The sequence below is a fragment of the Aotus nancymaae genome, unplaced genomic scaffold (assembly GCF_030222135.1).
Source record: "Aotus nancymaae isolate 86718 unplaced genomic scaffold, 86718_ANA_hifiasm-v0.15.2.pri h1tg000057l, whole genome shotgun sequence".
Taxonomy (NCBI): Eukaryota; Metazoa; Chordata; class Mammalia; order Primates; family Aotidae; genus Aotus; species Aotus nancymaae.
Genome location: NW_026988471.1, coordinates 26,685,645 through 26,692,927, shown reverse-complemented (window position 1 = coordinate 26,692,927; position 7,283 = coordinate 26,685,645).

Below are 7,283 nucleotides of genomic sequence, written 5' to 3'. Positions count from 1 at the left end.
CTGGTGGTAGAAAGGTGACTTGAAGGTCCTATCTAGCCTTTTGATACAACATGGCTGCCTCATTACCTCAAAAGGCCTGGTACATAGTAGGTGCTCAAAAAGTATGCATTAAATGTATAAGTGTGTGAGGACGATTACACCCTCTGGCCCTGTGTTCATTGAAGCCTCTGTTAACCCCAGCTGAATGTCCCATGAGGAGCCAGGCTAAGAATCAGTTCAAGAGCTATCCTAGGCCGGGCTCGGCGGCTCACACCTGTAATTCCAGCACTTTGGGAGGTCGAGGCGGGCGGATCACCTGGGGTCAGGAGTTCGAGACCAGCCTAGCCAACATGGTGAAACTCCGTCTCTACTAAAACTACAAAAATTATCTGGGCGTGGTGGCGCCTGACTGTAACCCCAGCTACTTGAGAGGCTGAGGCATGAGAATCACTTGAACCAGGAGGTGGAGGTCACAGTGAGCCAAAATCACTCCACTGTACTCAAGCCTGGGCGACAGAGTGAGGCTCTTTCTCAAAAAAAAAAAAAAAAAAGAGCTGTCCTAGCCTCAGCCTTTTCTCCCTAATTGGGTGACATGCCCATTCTTAGCATTCTTAGTACTAAGATTGGTGAGATCCTGGGGATGGATAGGGCAGTGTGTTCTGAAACCCCTTCGAGGAGCAGGGACAGCTGCCTGGGTTCTGATGCCCATTCCAGCTCTCTCTACCCCTATGCTCAAGGCAGTTCTCCAAGCAGCAGTCTGGCCAGCTGTGGGAGGTGCTGTTCACCACTTCCAAGATTAGCTCAGACCTTAAAAATCACAGCCCAGCTCCTGCTCTTCTCGTGCCAAGGAAAACAGTAGATGTCAGAAGCCTCCTTAGGTATCTGGAAGGGAACGGCGCCTTCTGCTCCCTCCCTTCCTTGTATGAGGTCACTGAATCAGGATGACAAAGCAAACAGTGACATGTGTTAGGACTTGTTCCCAGACTGATTCCAGGGTTTCTCCAGCCCCTCCCACCTCCCCACCCTCAGAATGGCAGTCCCAGGTGTGGACAACAAAGTGAACGGGACTCAGTCCTTGGGATCCTGGAAAATAGGGGCTAGCTGGGAGGCACTTTCTGGGGTATCGAAGAGGAAGTCCTGGATAGACTTTGGTAGGAGAGGAAACTGGGATATCAGCCCCACGGGCTATTTGCACTGTGTCCTCTGGGCCTCAGCATACTTCTGCATATTTTAATGTAAGTTAAGGAGGGTAGGAATTCTTTACTGACTTCACAGATGAGGAAACAGGCTCATTTAAGGTCAGCAGTTTTATCAGGGTTGTATGGCTTACGTGTGACAGAGCCAGACTTGAAGTTGAGTTTTGTGACTAATGAATTTTGTTATATTTTCCCAGCTCACCACAGTTCCTTGAATTTGTCATTGGTATACCTGCTCCAGGCTTTCTGCCTTGTTGCATACCACCATACTATTATTTACATAATGTTTTTCTTAAATAAACACAATTTAAAAGTTAACCTCATTCTGGCCCTTATTCTAAGTTAAGTAACTCAGGAATGGAAAACCAAACATTGTATGTTCTCACTTATAAGTAGGAGCTAAGCCCCGAGGATGCAAAGGCTTAAGAGTTATATAATGGACTTTGGGGACTCAGCTGGGGAAGGTTGAGAGGAGGGTGAAGGATAAATGACTACCTATTGGTTACAGTGTACACTGCTCGGGTGATGGGTACACTAAAATCTCTTTAGAAATCGCTACTAAAGGGCCGGGTGCGGTGGCTCACACCTGTAATCCCAACACTTTGGGAGGCCAAGGCAGGCGGATCACAAGGTCAAGAGATAGAGACCATCCTGGCAAACATTGTGGAACCCTGTCTCTACTAAAAATGCAAAAAAATTAGCTGGGTGTGGTGGCAGGCACCTGTAATCCCAGCTACTCGGAAGGCTGAGGCAGGAGAATTACTTTAACCCGGGAGGTGGTGGTTGCAGTGAGCCAAGATCATGCCACTGCACTCCAGCCTGGGCAACAGAAAAAAACTCCATCTCGAAAGAAAGAAAGACAGAAACGAAAGAAAGAAAGAAAGACAGAAACGAAAGAAAGACAGAAATGAAAGAAAGAAAGAACGAAAGAAAGAAAGGAAAGAAAAAGAAAGAAAGGAAAGAAAGAAAAAGAAAGGAAGGAAGGAAGGAAAGAAAGAAAGAAAAGAAAAAAGGAAGGACGGAAGGAAAGAAAGAAGAAAGAAAGAAAGAAAGAAAAGAAAAGAAAGAAATCACCAGTAAAGAACTTATTCATGGGCCAGGTGTGGTGGCTCACACACTCTCTTGAGCCCAGGAGTTCGAGGCCAGCCTGGGCAACATATCAAGACCCCATCTCTATTTAAAAAATAAAAAAGAACTTACCCATGTATCCTAAAATCTGTTGAAATAAAAAAGTTAACTTCATTCTAAGCTACATCTGTGTGTATATATGTGTACCTACATATTTTAATATATATGTAATGTGACACATTACATTTATACTGTTTATCTGTATTTATATGTGTAGCTACTAAAATTAAACATTTTCATCCTCATTTCCTAAAGTCAACTCTCATGACACCAGGGACACTCGTGCACACTTTGGAAAACTGTCATACACCCTCTGTGCGTTACTAAGGATGCAGCCACGTGGCTGCCCTTGTTGAAATGCTCAGCCAGTAGGATCACTCATAGCCACCACTGTCTTTGTTAGGGCCGTACCTCAAAATCACAGAATTATCGAATCATGGAGGATAAGAGATAGATCATGGACTCTAACTCTGGAGAGGATAATATACAACACACCCCAGCCATAGCCCTAAACATTAAGGGGCACCATTCAGGGATATAAAGATGAATCAGATGCAGTCCTTGCTCTTAAAAACTCACTAAGCTTACAAACATAAGCAATTGAAAACTAGAAGGAATAAGCAAAGGAACAGAAATGAAGGAAACTCACATCTAGATTTGGTTGCACCACAAACTCAGTGTGCCTTTGAGCAAGTCACTTCATGTGTCTAACCTCAGTTTCTTTTTTTTGAGATGGAGTCTTGCTGCAACACCCAGGTTGGAGTGCAATGCTGAGATCTGGGCTCACCGCAACCTCCACTTCCCAGGTTCAAGCGATTCTCCTTCCTTTGCCTCCTGAGTAGCTGGGACTACAGGTGGGTGCCACCATGCCTGGCTAACTTTTGTATTTTTAGTAGAGACGGAGTTTCACCATATTGGCCAGACGAGTCTCGAACTCCTGACCTCAAGTGATCCTCCCACCTCAACCCCCCAAAAGTACTGGGATTACAGGCATGAGCCACCATGCCCAGCACCTCTGTTTCTTTAAACAGAGATAATAACATTTATTTTTACCTTTTAAGTCTAATAGGGGATTCGGATTTTTTTAACGTGTGTGAAAAAAATCCTCTATAAACTGTAAAGCTGGAATGTAGTGTATAAAAAATAAATAGGCAATGGCCAGAATCCTCCATAGAATATCGGCATTATAAATGGAGGGCAACTTTCTCTAGGCGAAACTAAGCACTGGAAAAGACAGTTTGGGAAGAGAGTTGGGAGCAGCATTTGGGCCTGACCAGTGTCCCTGGCTAACTTGCTGCTGCCAGGTCTTGGGCCCAGGAATGTTGGTCAGTGAAACCAGCTTGCTGCTCCTAATTCTTTCACAATACTCTCCCTTTTTTTTTTTCCTGATTCTTAATCTTTCCTCTGCTTTGAAACCTTTATCTTCTTTGACCCCCATGTGCAAATTGACCGCATTGTAATGGGCCTCTACTGCCCCCTAGTGGTCACTCCCTGCCGTGGTTGCATTAACTTCTGACGGGGTGTGCTCAGAGACAAAAGCAGGCCTAAGGAAACCCAACCAACCCTCAGGATCAGGATTTTCCAGGGCTATTTAGCTATTTAGCCCTGGAAAATCCAAATTCAAGCCAGCTGCTGGAGTGCAGAGCTCCTTTATGGGAAAGAGTAGTTCCTGCCTGGTTTTGCCCCAAGTAGGACATAAATCCAGCCCTCTGTATGGACTAATCTTGCTAAAATGGTCAGTTCCTAGATGGTCCAGCTTGTCTGGAGCAAGGTCCTGGAACTGAAGGTGGCCAGAAGGTATCCCTTCTCTAACAGAAAAACCCAAGGATAGGAAGGGCTGGGACTAGGACCTGCCCTTCAGCCCTCCACCTGTTGAAACCAACAGTTAACTGAGCACCAATTTGTGAACTGCTAGGTGCCATGGATGGGGTAACAAGATATGTAGTTCCTGTCCTCAGGAACTCGAGTTACAAATGTAAGTAACCCAAGCACACAGATCAGAAATGAACATCAAGCAGTTGGAGTAAGGGCTATAATAGAAGTGAAATAAAGTGCTACTGCACTAGTGGGGAAGGAAGGATTAGTGACAGTCATGGTGATCAGGGAGGCCTCCTGAAGGTAGTTCGAGGCAAGCCAATTATGTTAAAAATGAATCAGCCCTGGGGGAGGGAGGGAGGGAGGAACCGGTGGAGCACAGAGGGTTTTCAGGGCAATGAAACCATCTTTATCAGTACACTATAACGTTGGATACATGACATTATACATTTCGTCACACCCAGAGAATGTGCAATACCAAGAGTGAGCCCTAACGTAAACTGGACTTTGGGTGATAGTGAGGTGTCAATGTAAGTTCATCAGTTATAACAAATTTACCACTCTGGTGGGGAATGCTGATAGTGGGGAAGGCTGTATATAAGAGGAGTGTGGACAATGGACAATCTCTGTACCTTCTGCTCAATTTTGCTGTGAACCTAAAACTGCCCTAAAAAATAAAGATTTTTTTTTAAAGTAGTACTTACCAAACGTGAGCAAGGAAGACCATAATGATACAATAACCAAATGGGGTGAGAGGAGGTGATTATGTGTTGGACATGGCTAAAGGTTTATATTTGTTACTTAATCTCCACAGTACTGTTGGATAGGTATTATTATCTCTATGTAATAGACAAGGAAACTGAGGCCTATGCAGCAAGGATTAATAGAAAATGTAGAGAGAAGAAAAAGCAAAGGTGTGTTTGGGGCAAATAACCTGTTATTCCTAGAGTAGCAAGTATGCCTCATTGGGTGGCAGAAAGGGAGGGACAAGAGCAGGTGTGTGGTCATGATGATCAACCCTATGATAAGGCTTTCAAAAGCAACCTTATGATAAGGAACCCTATGATAAGGCTTTCAAAGCCTCAAAGGAATTTGGACCCTCACCCTTTGGACTTTGGAAAACCTTTTGAGATTTCAGAGCAAGGACTCTGTTCAGGGATGTGTTTGACATATGTGGAGGAGAGTTGATAAGGCAGAGATGAGAGGGAGGCCTGTGGAGTCATGATGTGAAGGGAGCTTAGATTAGGGCAGTGGGCAATGCAGAGGCATAGATCCTTAAACCTCCACATGGAAAAATTAAAATGGGCTAGGGAAATGAAGAAGGCAGAGGTACCCTTGACGGGAAACACTGCATACATGCTGAGCCCTGCAACCTGCCTCAGCAATGCCAGGTCCTATGGTGGGGGCGGGGGCAGATTTCCAGAATCCTACTGAATAGAAGTCTTGGTTCCAGCCTGGACTATGATGTGCCAAACCTCTAAAACGAAAGCAGGGCAGTCTTCTCAGAGACCAGAGGTGAAATCCTGAAAATTGTTAAATGGCCACATCAAGTGAGGAATCTCAGGAATAAAGAGTGGCCTATCACAAGAAGACTATACCAGTTTCATGCTGGACCCACTCTTCAAAGGTCAAGGAATTTTGCCATTTCCCAGCAGTCAAGAATCTGGTTGGACCAAACCTTGTATGGGAACTTGGCTCCCCCTCCCCTCCAGAGGCTTTGATTCTGGCTTTTGATTGCCACAGGGCTGGCAGGCTTCCCTCTGGCTCCCACTCTCTCAGGAAGCCATCCACAGCTGCTGGCCACTTGTCACACCCTATCTGGGAGGTGGCAGCATTTCAGTGGTAAAGCAACAGATCCTAAGGCTGTGGCTAACGGCTTCAATGTTTGTTGGGAATTGTGTCATATTTCCCAAAAGGGCTAACTCCATGCAGTCCCAGTGGAATAGTGTTCTTTCCTTTATAATACAATGAAATCTCAATGCCCAGCTAAAATAAACAGAATTTTTTTTTTTTTTTTGAGATGGAGTCTTGGTCTGTCACCCAGGCTGGAGTGCAATGGCATGATCTTGGCTCATTACAACCTCCACCTCCTTGGTCCCAGCAATTCTCCTGCCCCAGCCTCCTGAGTAGCTGGAATTACAGGCACACACCACCATGCCCGGCTAATTTTTGTACTTTTAGTAAAGACAGGGTTTCACCATGCTGGTCAACCTGGTCTTGAACTCCTGACCTCATGATCCACCCACCTTGGGCTCCCAAAGTGCTGGGATTATAGGCGTGAGCCACCACACCCGGCCAATAAACAGAATCTTAATGGTGGTCATGTTATGGTGATACTGACATGCTTAGGCATTTACTTTTATTTATTTAAAATTTATTATTTTTTTTGAGACAGAGTCTCACTCTGTCACCCAGCAGGCTGGAGTGCAATGGCACAATCTCGGTTCATTGCAACCGCTGCCTCTTGGGTTCAAGCAATTCTCCTGCCTCAGCTTCCTGAGTAGCTGGGACTACAGACACGCACCACCACGCCCAGCTAATTTTTGTGTTTTTGGTGGAGGTGGGGCTTCACCATATTGGTCAGGCTGGTCTTGAACTCCTGACCTCATGAGCCGCCTGCCTCAGCCTTCCAAAGTATTGGGATTATAGGCATGAGCCACCACGCCCAGCCTCTATTTTTATTTATTTATTTATTTATTTTTGAGACAGAGTCTCTCTCTGTCACCCAAGCTGGAGTGCAGTGGTGCAATCTTAACTCACTGCAACCCCTGCCTCCTCGGTTCAAGCAATTCTCCTGCCTCAGGCTCCTGAGTAGCTGGAATTACAGGTGTGTCTCACCACACCCAATTAATTTTTGTATTTTTAGTAGAGACAGCGTTTCACCATGTTGACCAGGCTGGTCTAGAACTCCTGACCTCGTGATCTGCCCACCTTGGCCTCCCAAAGTGCTAGGATTATAGGCGTGAGCCACCATGTCTGGCCATATTTTTATTTTTTTCTGAGACAGGAGCTTGTTGTTTTCCAGGCTGGAGTGCCAAGATCATGGCTTACTGCAGCCCCAACCTCCCAGGCTCAAGCGATCCTCCCACCTCAGCCTCCCAAGTAGCTGAGACTACAGGCGCCGCCACTACACCCAGTTAATTTTTTTATTTTTTGTAGAGAAGG